Raw genomic sequence first — 14,164 nt, forward strand, 5'->3', positions numbered from 1 at the left:
CTAATATCTTGTGGAGGTACGGGCAGTGAACTGTCTTGAGGATGCGAGATGTTCTCATCATCTTCATCATCATCATGGGGTCTTTGTTCCATAGGCAGAAGTGCACCTACACCCATGTTTAAGATATCTTGTGGAGAGTCTTCTTCACCTGCATCATTTAGATCAACTTGCTCCCCATGGGAGCGGTTAAATTCATCAAACGTCATGTCACAGGTTTCTATAACACATCCAGTGGATTTGTTATAGACTCTGTAGGCGTGAGAGTTTGACCCATAGCCAACAAAAATCCCCTCAGTTGTTTTGGATTGAAATTTCCCTAACCGTTCCCGTTTGTTGAGGATGAAGCATTTGCATCCAAACACACGAAAGTACTTAACATTGGACTTGTTCCCAGTTAGGAGCTCATATGGAGTTTTCTCCAATATTGACCGGAGGAAGAGTCGGTTTGATGCATGACATGCTGTGTTGACGGCCTCAGCCCAAAAGCTATGTGGTGACTTGTATTCATCTAACATGGACCTTGCCATTTCCACAAGTGTCCGGTTCTTCCTCTCTGCCACACCATTTTGTTGGGGGGTGTAAGGTGCGGAGTACTGATGTTCAATCCCCTCATCGCTAAGAAAATCTTCTAGGGTGTAGTTCTTGAACTCAGAGCCATTATCACTTCTTACTGCCTTGATGTCCTTGTCAAACTTCCGCTGGGCTTGTTTGGCAAAGTCAATGAAGGTGACCTTCGTCTCGTCCTTGGACTTGAGAAAGAACACCCATGTATATCTTGAGTAATCATCAACAATGACTAGGCCATACTTTTTCCCTCCAAGACTTGCCCATGAAGGAGGCCCAAATAGATCCACATGAAGGAGCTCTAACGGCCTTGAAGTGGATACAACGTTCTTGGGCGGATGTCTTGATTGATGTTGCTTCCCAGCTATGCATGCACTGCACACACGATCTTTCTTAAAAGATACATTTGTTAGTCCAAGAATGTGATTACCGTTTAAGAGATTTTGAAGATTTTTCATGCCAACATGGGCGAGCCGGCGATGCCATAGCCATCCCATGTCGGCCTTGGCCATTAGACAAGTTGTATGGAAAGTGCTCTTTTTTGAGAAATCAACCGTGTAAAGGTTGCCATCCAACTCTCCAACAAAAGCCACTTCAAGAGTGTCTCTCTTAAAGACTTTCACATCCGTTAGTCCAAATAGTGTGTCATAACCGACGGAAGCCAATTGACGAACTGAAAGTAAATGATATTGAAGAGATTGGACAAGCATGACATTTGCAATAGACATGTCATTAGTGATTGCCACCTTGCCCAACCCAATTACCTGCCCTTTCGACCCTCCACCAAATACAATGCTCATGTATGGTCGAATGGCTTGCATGAAGTCATAGAGCAAGTTACTATCTCCGGTCATATGATTGGTGCATCCACTGTCGATCACCCATTTTGCTCCACCGGAGAAAACAGCCTGTAAAGAATTAAGACTTGGTTTGAGGTACCCATTTTGTCATGGGGCCTTTCACATTAGTTACAAGAGTCTTAGGGACCCAAATGGCATAGAATCGAAATGCATTACGGGGACCAACGAATTTAGCATAAACTTCTCCTTCCTTTGATTTGCGTAGTACATAGGATGGAGGCATGAATTCGGTTGTCTTGTTGTGAGTAGACGGACCCCTAGTGGCCGATCCACTCACAACCTTACCTTTCTCCGTGTGTCCCTATGGTACAAATATTTCCTTAAGAGGAGTGGTACATTTCAGAGGAGATGCACTTTTCTTGGCAGTGCTTGGGTTGAACCCAAGCCCTTTCTTGGCGACACCTCCATTGTGTCGACTTAAGATCTCATTCAGAGTCTTTTGTCCTTGTGCACATGTCATGAGACCTCTGTCTAGCTGTGCCCTTAACGAACAGTTTTCCTCAAGGATAGATGTCAGTTCACTACCAGGGTTAGTAGTGCAGGTATCAACATTGATAATAGGTGAGGAGTAGGCCTTAGCTAGAGTGACAAGATAAGTGACCTTAAGTGCCTCAAAGCTCTTTATAAGAACAGTGAGTTTCTCTTCCTTGTCTTTGAGAGATAAGGATATACGCTCACAGTCCTTAGAAAGGGAAGCATGAGAGTTCACAAGTCGGTCTTTATCATTTAGTAATTCTCTGCACACATTTTCAGCCTTTTTCAAGGAGGCAAGATCATTAGCATGTTTATCAAGGTTTTCACCTACTTTTGAACATAATGCATCATTTTGTGCTTCCTCATAAAGGACTTTCTGCTCAAGGAGTTCATTTCTCTCCTTCTCCTCAGTGACGAGGGTTTCGAGTTCGTTGATGGTATTGGTGTGCTTACTCACCATTTCCATAAGTATGCGAAACATAGTGAGCTTCTTTCCTTTAAGAGAGCACATAAATTTGTTCATTTTAGCAAACATGGGATGATCTAAATCATCATCCTCATAATGATCTTCCGCATCAAGATACTCATCAGGTCATATGATTGGTGCATCCACTGTCGATCACCCATTTTGCTCCACCGGAGAAAACAGCCTGTAAAGAATTAAGACTTGGTTTGAGGTACCCATTTTGTCATGGGGCCTTTCACATTAGTTACAAGAGTCTTAGGGACCCAAATGGCATAGAATCGAAATGCATTACGGGGACCAACGAATTTAGCATAAACTTCTCCTTCCTTTGATTTGCGTAGTACATAGGATGGAGGCATGAATTCGGTTGTCTTGTTGTGAGTAGACGGACCCCTAGTGGCCGATCCACTCACAACCTTACCTTTCTCCGTGTGTCCCTATGGTACAAATATTTCCTTAAGAGGAGTGGTACATTTCAGAGGAGATGCACTTTTCTTGGCAGTGCTTGGGTTGAACCCAAGCCCTTTCTTGGCGACACCTCCATTGTGTCGACTTAAGATCTCATTCAGAGTCTTTTGTCCTTGTGCACATGTCATGAGACCTCTGTCTAGCTGTGCCCTTAACGAACAATTTTCCTCAAGGATAGATGTCAGTTCACTACCAGGGTTAGTAGTGCAGGTATCAACATTGATAATAGGTGAGGAGTAGGCCTTAGCTAGAGTGACAAGATAAGTGACCTTAAGTGCCTCAAAGCTCTTTATAAGAACAGTGAGTTTCTCTTCCTTGTCTTTGAGAGATAAGGATATACGCTCACAGTCCTTAGAAAGGGAAGCATGAGAGTTCACAAGTCGGTCTTTATCATTTAGTAATTCTCTGCACACATTTTCAGCCTTTTTCAAGGAGGCAAGATCATTAGCATGTTTATCAAGGTTTTCACCTACTTTTGAACATAATGCATCATTTTGTGCTTCCTCATAAAGGACTTTCTGCTCAAGGAGTTCATTTCTCTCCTTCTCCTCAGTGACGAGGGTTTCGAGTTCGTTGATGGTATTGGTGTGCTTACTCACCATTTCCATAAGTATGCGAAACATAGTGAGCTTCTTTCCTTTAAGAGAGCACATAAATTTGTTCATTTTAGCAAACATGGGATGATCTAAATCATCATCCTCATAATGATCTTCCGCATCAAGATACTCATCAGAAGGGGTAGAAACTAGACTGAAATAGTTTAACCGTGGGGTTACCTTAACCTTATCATGGGAGCTTTGGTCTTCCTCATCTCCCATGGCAGTCTTTGCCATCAAACACTTGTGAACGTTGCCCTTGTAGTCCTTCATATAGTTGTAGTGAACAACATCACCACTTTTGTTGACTAGCCTCAAGGTACTCTGTGTATCTTGAGCTACTCCGGCAACTCCACCAACATCTTCTGGATATGATTCTTCTTGTGCAACCATTGCTCTTCCATCTTTCCTCTTGGACTTGGAGTTCATAGGGTTTGGTAACTTCTTCTTTACAAAGGTCTTTGGAAACCTTGGTTTGTCTTCTCTCTTCTCATAAGGGCAGTCGTTGGAGAAGTGGTTGGTTTCCTCACAGTTATAGCATTTCCTTACCTTCTTCTTTGGGAATCTTCCCTTGAACTTTCCTGCACTGAACTTCTTCACAAAGAGAGCAATGTCCTCAAATGATGGGCTTTCATCAGAGTCAACATCATCACCCTCTTGACAGTCATCATCACCTTCTTCTTCTTCACTTTCTTCTTCGTCATACTCATGCTTGGCTTTCAAAGCAAGATTGATCTTTGATGTTGAAGTGCCATGCATGGCTAGGTGCTTTGTTGCATTTGCCTTTGACTCTTCAAATAATTGTAAAGTGGATATGATGTCATCCGGAGTCATTTCTTTGAACGCATGATGCTGTTTCATGTCCCATACCATTTGATGGTGATATGGAGCAAGAGCGTGAAGTAAATTGTCCACAAGGAATCTCTTGGTCAGATTGAAACCATCTTGCATCTTGTCACAGTCACATGACTCAATGTCTGCGGCGAGAGTCATGAGCCGTTCTAGTAGCTGCTTGGGAGATTCACCCTTTTCCATACAGAAATTATGTAATTGCCCCTTGGCAATTTCATATTGAGCAAGCCGAAGAGTGGAGGTACCGGTCTTGGTCCTTATGATGCTGTCCCACAATTCCTTGGCACTTGTGATGTGAATGTAAGGTCTTCGTTGCTTGTCATTCATTCCTTTTCTTATGCACATGATCGCAGTGTCATTGAGATGCTTGTCATAAGTTTCTCTGGGCGCGAGGCATCTTGGATCAACATGATTGTACCCATGTTCGAGGATGTCCAACATCTCATCATTGGCGTACCTAAGATGATCGTGCATACCAACTCTCCACAAAGCAAAATCGGAATTGTCATCAAGCAAGGGAGGTTTTCCTCCAGGATTGTACTTAGGTTTCTCAATTTGAGATCTAGCATAAAGCCATGGAACACTGGTTTGGTTCCTTTCTGGAGGAGGTTGGCCAAATGGAGTACCGTGCACGTGGGGCCCTAAGGCCCTCGGGGACGTGGTTGTCCCCGTGGTTAGTGATGCTAGTCTCATTTGGATCATGGTCTCAAGAGAAGCATCATGCTCCTCTTTTTGCTTGGCAAGGGCCCGTTCGAGGTCCTCAGAGGTGAAAGACTTGACTTCCGAGGAAGTCTTGTCCCTCTGCACTGGAGCTACCGTAGCAGGATTCAAGTCCATCTCGCTCTAGGGCGGTTAAGCCACACAAATAGAGCACGAGGCTCTGATACCAATTGAAAAGGATCGAGATGGACCTAGAGGGGGGGGGTGAATAGGTACAAATCCAAATTTTAATAATTACTTGGCAATTTTAGGCTAAAGTGCGGAATATAAGTGTAAGCCTAATAATTGCTATGACAAAGAGTAAGCTATTTGGAGTGAAGCAAAGCAAACGGTAAACAATAAGCAAATACAAGTATGTAATAAGGATTAACACAAGTAGAGAGTTAGGGTTAGGAATAACCGAAACTCCAAGAGAGACAAGGATGTATCCCGATGTTCACTTCCTTGGAGGGAAGCTATGTCACCGTTAGAGGGGCGGATGTTACCACGAAGGCACACCAACGCCACGAAGGCTCACCCTATTCTCCCTTTGAGATAACTCCACGAAGGCGTTTCTCAACCACTAGTGGTAAGCCTTGAGGTGTCTTCCAAACCTTCACAAACTTTCCGGGGGATATCACAATGGTTTGATTCCTCTCCGAAGACTCCTACCGCCTAGGAGTCTCCAACCTCCAAGAGTAACAAGATCACGGGGATTGCTCAACACTTTCTCAAATCACAAATCACTTTGGTGGGAAGGAGGAGAGGGAGACGATCTATCTTTTGATTGGAACAACACTCAAAAGGACTCACAAATGCTCTTGGGATCTAGGATTTGGTGTAGACAAGAGTGAGTGAGAGGAAAGGTGTTCTTGGGTGTATTATTGCTGTGTTGAACACCCTTTCACGAGGTGGGAGAAGAGTATTTATAGTGTGGGGTGAAATCCAGCCGTTGGAGGTGCAATAAGTCACACACGGTCCGGACGTCCGACACTTGTCGGAAGTCCGGGCGTCCGTGAGGGGCCGGACGTCCGACAGGGGTCGGTCGTCCAAGACCTGTAGACATGACTGGAACTCTTCTGAATTCATCAGCGGCCGGACGTCCGACAGGGGTCGGTCGTCCGAGGCCTGTAGATGTGCCTGAACATATTTGAATTCATCAGCATACGGACGTCCGGAGTGGCCCGGAAGTCCGTGTTATACATCACAAGTTCTACTGGTGGTGGCTTCCGGATTTTCGATGGGTGTCGGCCATCCGACGCTCGGACATCCGGAGGGAGCCGGATTTCCGAGATATATTGCACACATTCTACTGGTGTTGACCTCCGGATTTCCGGAGCTTGGCCGGACGTCCGGCCCTCGGTCGTCCGGAGGGAGCCGGATTTCCGAGATATAAGCCTTACAGACTACTGGTGTCCGGCTGCGGATTTCCGGAGGGAGCCGGATGTCCGGCCCTCGGACGTCTGGAGGGAGCCGGATGTCCGAGGTAATTGGACATATATTGAATTGTAGACAGTGGACAGTATGTGGTGTTTGCTATGTTTGTAGAGATATGGTATGAGCAAGTTTATCGCAAAGCCTGTGATCCCCTCTTAATAGTGCGGGATCCCTATACTCAATATCAGTAAACTCAAAAGACTGTTCTACAACATCTCTTCTTAATCCCGAGTCTTCTCGAAATATACATCACCAATCTTTTCAGGAAACCTTTGGCACATAAATCTTAATCTACTAAAGTACTTGCCGTCCTGAGATACACTCAACAAATAGGATTAGCTTCCTATGTATGTGTTGTCATTAACACCAAAAGACAATTAGGGGCATAGCAAGCACTTTCAGCTGCCACACCACTCGCCGCCGCGGCCGACCTCAACCGCCAACGCTGCCGATCTCAACCCACCAGCCTCCGCGGCCGTATCTCTGCCCGCTCACTGCCCCTGTTGTGGCGCTCGAGCGCATCGCGTCGATCCTGGTCCACCCTGGCCTGTGCCCAGGCCGCTGTCACACCACCCGCCGCCACGACCGACCTCAACCACCACTTTTGTCGATCTCAACCCACCCGCCTCCGCGGCCGTACCTCTGCCCGCTTGCTGCCCTCGTTTTGGCGCTCGAGCACAACTTCTGGATCAAATCAACGCGACTGCTACAGTGACTGGGGATGATGCGTCTGCTCGATGCAGAACGGCGGCGGCGTGCGAATAAGGCGCGGCGGAGCGAAGTACTTGCAGGTGGAGGCGGGCCTCCATGGCTCACACAGGGAACTACGAGGTTATGGCGCGGCAACGTCGACTCCTTATGGCCAGATAGAGGCGCCTAACCCATGCTCCCCTCATCATATCCCCTCATCCGACAGGAATTCATCATCTGGTGAGATCCCCTCCCCATGCCTCCAACCGTGTGCCAAGCACCGACAAGAAATTTTGTTTTGTGGGGATTTGTTTGCTGATGAATGAATGTATTGAATGTAAGATTGTATTGTTGTAGAGACAAAGAATGGAACACCACCTCCAGTTTGTCATCTGATCCCACATTCTCTACCCCATGAGTGAAATAAGATAACAGTCCATTGATCAATTCACGTAGCCTTTTTGTCTTGCTTTGCTTGTCCCGCTCAATTTCTCATCATGGTGGAATTAACAATGGACAGGTTGATTTCTCAACAAAATAGGATAGGACTGACTATCCTATATATCATCATATACTAGCAAAAGGGCCCGTGCGTTGCAACGGGAGAAAAAAATACCACACGCTTTTAATCTTTTTTTAATCATATATATATATATATATATACACACACACACACACACACTAGCAAAAGGGCCCGTGCGTTGCAACGGGAGAAAAAATACCACACGCTTTTAATCTTTTTATAATTATTTTGATTTATTAAAATAATAAGCTAACTAACTAATGTAGTGAGTCCTATCCTATTTTGTTGAAAAATCAACCCGTCCATTGTTAGTTCCACCATGATGAGAAATTGAGTGGGACAAGCAAAGCAAAACAAAGAGGCTACGTGAATTGATCAATTGACTATTATCTTATTTCACTCATGTGGTAGAGAATGTGGGATCAGATGACAAACTGAAGGTGGTGTTCCATTCTCTGTCTCTACAACAATACAATCTTACATTCAATACATTCATTCATCAGCAAATAAATCCCCACAAAACAAAATTTCTTGCCGGTGCTTGGCACACGGTTGGAGGCATGGGGAGGGGATCTCACCAGATGATGAGTTCCTGCCGGAGGAGGTGATACAATGAGGGGAGCAAGGGTTAGGCGCCTCTATATGGCCATAAGGAGTCGTCGTTGCCGCGCCATAACCTCGGAGTTCCCCGTGTGAGCCATGGAGGCCCGCCTCCACCTGCAAGTACTTCGCTCCGTCGCGCCTTATCCGCGCGCCGCCGCCGTTCTGCATCGAGCAGACGCATCATCCCGAGTCACTATAGCTGTCGCGTTGATTTGATCCAGAAGCTGTGCTCGAGTGCCGAAACGGGGGCAACAAGCGGGCAGAGGTACGGCCGCAGAGGCGGGTGGGTTGAGATCGACAACAGTGGTCGTTGAGGTTGGCCGCGGCGGCGAGTGGTATGGCAACGGCCTGGGCACATGCCAGGGTGTACGAGGGTCGACGCGATGCGCTCGAGCGCCGCAACGGGGGAATGAGTGGGGAGAGGTACGACCGCGGAGGCGGGTGGGTTGAGATCGGCAGCGGTGGCGGTTGAGGTCGGTCACAGCGGCGAGTGGTGTGGCGGCGGCCTGGGCACAGGACAGGGTGGCCCAGGGTCGACGGGAGGAGGCGATGCGTACGGGTATAATTTTTGCAGCGAATCATTTTTCCTTTTGCGTTGCGGATAAATGATGAAGCGCGGGTTGAATAACAAAAATTACAGGGGCTTTTTCAAAAAATGCCTCGATGGGTTTTCCGACGGAAGCAATAGCCGCTTTATTATTAGGTATAGATATAATATGGGTCGCGCTATTCGTCATCTTGGGTGAGGAATTCTTATTCCTCACCCCTGTGCAATTCTACAACCGTGACTCGAAAACGTAAGAAAAAATTAGACTTGAGGTAATATTACACTCTTGAGGAAGGAAGTTTCTCTTTCACCGTATGAAAAGATGTGAGGTAATTTTACAACATGCGTGATGTAAATTCACGTCCTGCATGTGTTGAAAAATATGGTGCGGTGATATATCACTAAAAGTTGTTCGGTAATTTTATATTAGAAGTGAGGTAATTTTACATCATGCATGTTAAAAACTTACGTTGTGCATGTGAGAATAAATATGGCTCGATGAAATGGCTAGGGTGAAGAATAACTTATTCTTCACCCTGGGTACCTAATAGAGTGTCTATAATATATATATATATATATATATATAATATTATATATAATAATAAAGCACCGGTTGCTTCCGTTGTCCGTCGTTGGCACTGTTGGCCCAGACCCGACCTTGTCGATGCTATTGTCGAGTACTTTCCGACAATACGCACCAACGAGCCGCCGAGTCAACCGAAGAACGCAACGCTTTGTACCTAATAAGCAGGCTGGCAGGCAGGTGGATGGATACTACTCACGTAACCTAGCTAGCTTGGATCGAGTCGCCGAAACACAACAAAAACGATTGACGCGAGTTGATGGCAAAAACCAGGTGCGTGTCGCACCTATTGTGTTGTATTGCTTTGTCTGATCTGATTACAAGGGGTAGCTTACACGAGTATATAAAGAACTAAAGCTAGCCTAATACATAATCGAGTTGGTTGATTATTCCGGTCCAACCCGGACACGGACAACATGGTTATTTCCAACAATCACCCCCTAAACACGATGTCCTCACTTCACAGCTTGGACGCCGATCCTTCTCCGCATGTCTGTAAACTTCTGTCGTCCCAAAGACTTGGTCAGGATATCTGCAAGCTAGTCGTCGGTGCAAACGTAGTTGACTTTAATCTTGCCTTCTTCCACGCACTGCCGTATGTAGTGATACCTCGTATCAATGTGCTTGCTCCTGTCATGATGCATTGGATTCTTACATAGAGCAATCGTAGACTTGTTGTCAACATAGAGCACCATTCCTTTCGTTTCCTTGTGTGTGAGGTCACCGAGTAGCCTTTCTAAAAACACACCTTGACACGCCGCGGTTGCAGCTGCAATATACTCCGCTTCATAGGATGATAGCCAACTCACTATGCTCCTGCCCAAGAAATATGCCACTCCCGAGGTACTTTTACGGTTGTCGACATCTCCTGCGAGGTCACTATCACTATAGCCAAGTAGCTCCACCATCTCCTTCTTCTTCCCTCTCAAATAGACACAACCTAAGTTTGTTGTCCCTTTGATGTATCTGAGTATATGTTTCACAGCTGCCCAATGTTCCTTCGTGGGTGCTTCCATGAAGCGACTCACTATGCCAACGGAATAGGCCAAGTCTGGTCATGTATTCACAAGATACCTTAGGCTTCCGACCACACTCCTATACTCCGTTGCATCAACCACGAGTGTTTTGCTTCTCTTGCTAAGTTTAAGACGAGGCTCCATCGGAACAAAAGTTGGTTTGCAGTCCTCCATGCCACAGCTTTCAAGAATCTTCTTTGCATATGCCTCCTGACATAGTGTGATCCCCTGAGGCTTTTGTTGTACCTTAATCCCGAGATAGTAACTCAAGAGCCCTAGATCACTCATCTTGAATAACTCCTTCATTTGTAGCTTGAATCTAGCAATCTCCTCCTCATCTGCTCCGGTTATCAAAAGATTATCAACATAGATGCTCACTAAGAGACGATACTTGCCTTTGCCTCTCTTATACATAGCCTGCTCTAGTGGACTTTTCTCAAAACCAAGAGAAACCAGTGTACGGTCAAGCTTGATGCTCCATGCCCGAGGAGCTTGACATAGCCCGTACAATGCCTTGTGTAGTTTCAGCACCTTGTGTTCCTCTCCTTCTTTGATGTACCCCGATGGTTGCTTGACATAAACTTCTTCTTCCAACTCCCCATTCAAAAACGCGGATTTTACATCCATGCGATGTAGCCTCCAAGATTCTTGAGCCGCGAGAGCTATAACTAGCCTCACCAATTCCATCATTGTAACTGGAGCAAACACTTCTTCGAAATCCACACCTTGCTCTTGCACGTATCCCTTAGCTACGAGCCTTGCTTTGTACTTCACAAGATTTCCATCGGCATCCTTTTTGACCTTGTACACCTACTTGATCCCTGTAATTTTATGGCCGTTGGGAGGATCCACGAGCTCCCATGTTTTGTTGTCTCGGATCGACCCCAACTCCTCATCCATAGCACGACGCCAACACTCCTCCGTGTTTGCTTCTTCAAACTTTGTCGGTTCCTCGACACTAAGCAAACATTGTCGTCCTCTTCTCTTAATTTTCACCGGATTTATGGTTTGAAATGTTTCCTCCGGATATAAATCCACCACTGATCGAAGACGTACTAGTGTTGGCGGACGTTCCCTCATGTCCTCTTTCGTCAAAGACGAAGAATTTTCTGCTGAAGTTGCCACACTTCTGATTTCTGGCGATTGGAGCACCCCTAGGCTGGCTACACATCCACGAGGTGAACCAGGTGAAACTGGTGCACGTACAAGAGAACCATCAGCCCCATGCACGTGGCTTGGTGGACTCTGGGTCATACCACCATCACGTGAACCTCCAGGAGAGGTGCCATGGCCTGGGCTACCAGCGCTACGGGGAACGCTGTCAGCTGTGCTGCATGCTACAACTTGTATGGCTCCCTTGCCTCGGTTGCTGCATGTAGACCCAGCAGCGCTAAGGGACGTGCTGATCGCGGGCTCAAGCGACACGGCCGACCTAGCTGGCGTGTTTTTAGTAGCACCTGCGTTCGGAGGATCGCTCTGTCCCGACGACCTCTTCAGTTGATCGTCAGCTTCTGCATGTTCAGGTCCGTCGTAAACGACATTAAAAATGTCATCTGATGACGGGTATACTTGCTCGGTGGAGTTCCAATTCCATGACCTTGCTTCTTCAAAGACCACATCACGCGTCACAACCACCTTGTTGTTCGAGGGGTTGCACGCACGGTACGCCTTTGTGCCTGCTTCATAGCCAACCAATATCATTGGAGTACTCTGATCCGCCAATTTGCTAGTATGCCCCGCCACTGTCTTCACATGCGCCACGCACCCGAAAGTACAAAGATGATCAACCGCGGGCTTGTGTCCGTACCATGCTTCGTACGGCGTCATTCCAACTACACTCTTGGTTGGAGCCCGGTTCAGCAAATAAATAGCCGTATTGACCGCCTCACCCCAATACTTGCCCGGCATGCCTTTACTCTTGAACATGCTCCATGCCATCGCTACCACAGTTTGGTTCTCTGCTCCACAACACCATTTTCTATGGTGAATATGGAGCCGTAAGATACCGCTTGATCCCGTGTGTTTCGCAGAATCTTGTGAATTCACGAGACTTGAACTCACCCCCTCGATCGGTACGGAGGGCCTTCATCTTTGCTTCGGATTCCACTTCGACCGTCATCTTTACTATCCTGAAGGCTTCCAAAGCTTGATCCTTCGTCTTCAACAACACAATCCACATGTATCTGCTGAAGTCATCGACGATGAGCAGGAAATATCTATTTTCGACAGGGGTGTCTGGTGTAATCGGCCCGCACAAATCTCCGTGGACCAACTCAAGAACTTTAATCGCTCTAAAGTTTCCCTCTCTTGGGAATGGGGCCCTCCTTTGTTTCCCAACAAGACAACCATCGCACACTTGGTCGACATGTTCGATGCACGGTAGGCCACGTACCATCTCTTTTTGTCCAAGTTGCCGAAGAGCCTGGAAATTTAGATGTCCGTAGCGTGCGTGCCACTTCCATGCCGAGTCATCCATGCTCGACAAGAGACATACTGGATCCACACGAGACAAGTTGAGGATGTAAAGTCTGTTCGGTGACCTCTGCACCTTCATAATTAGCATCTTCTGACGATCATACCCCCATAGATAGCCATCTTCGAGCACAATCTTGCAACCACGCTCCTTGAGCTGGCCAAGACTTATGATGCTACTCTTTAGCTTGGGAATATAGTAAACATTCGTGAGTACCTTGTGGCCGCCATTCTTCAACTCAAACAGGACAGCACCTCGCCCTGCGATGTCAACGGTCCGTCCATCGCCGAACCGAACTGTGCCTCCCACCAAAAGTCTGAGCTCAGAAAACTGGTCCTTGTCGTCGGTCATGTGGTTGCTAGCTCCCGTGTCGAGGTACCACACGTGCCTCACCGAGTTCATCCTCTTCTTGTCATGAAGATAAACTACCTCCTATATGAGCGTAACAACCTCCGTAGTTGGCGCCTTAGGAGTTGGACTATCCTCGTCCATTAGCTCGCATACTTCGACCATGAGCATCATGTCGCTGTCATCGCCTTCCTTGGCCATGAAAGCTTTCTCCTTCGGTGGTTTCTTGCACTCTGACTTGAAGTGCCCCATTATGCCATAGTTGTGACACTTGATCTTGCGCTTGTCGAACTTCTTTTTCTTCTTCGGAGCGTCGTCGCTGGCGTTCTTCTGAATTTGTTCGTTTGGCGCAAGATCTTGGCGAGTGTTTTTACTTGAGCCCTCACCTCCTTTCCTTGAGTCCAACGCTTGCCACTGAGCCCGCGTGAGCATGACATGCTCATCATTCTTCCTGTCCCCGAGACTATACCGCATACGCTCGTCGTGAGCCTTGTAGCGTCCGACGAGATCATCAATGGAGAGTGTCGCGAGATCGACGCACTGCTTGATCGCCGTGACAATTTGCACGTACCGGGGAGGAGCCGCGCGCAAGAACCGACGGACAACCGAGGCCTCCGTGAGGTTTTCTCCAAGTGCGCGGATCCGATTGACGAGAGTAGCAACGCGTGAAGCAAACACATCCACGGACTCATTGTCGCCCATGACCGAAGTCTCATAGTTCCTTAAGAGAGTTTGGAGATTGGCTTGCGTGACGCGGTCGTGTCCCTCGAACATGAGCTCCAAGGTATCCCACACCTCCTTCGTCGTTTCTTTGGCGACCAAGTGTTGGAGGACATCCATCAACATCACCAAGTAAATCGCCGATGCCGCGTGCCGATCCTTCGAGTGCTCGGCTCCTCCTTTCTTGAAAGCGTCGCCTCCTGGATCGACTGCGTCCCACAACACGTTGGCGCAGAGACCACACT

Source organism: Hordeum vulgare, chromosome 3H, assembly GCF_904849725.1.
Source record: "Hordeum vulgare subsp. vulgare chromosome 3H, MorexV3_pseudomolecules_assembly, whole genome shotgun sequence".
NCBI classification, from domain to species: Eukaryota; Viridiplantae; Streptophyta; class Magnoliopsida; order Poales; family Poaceae; genus Hordeum; species Hordeum vulgare.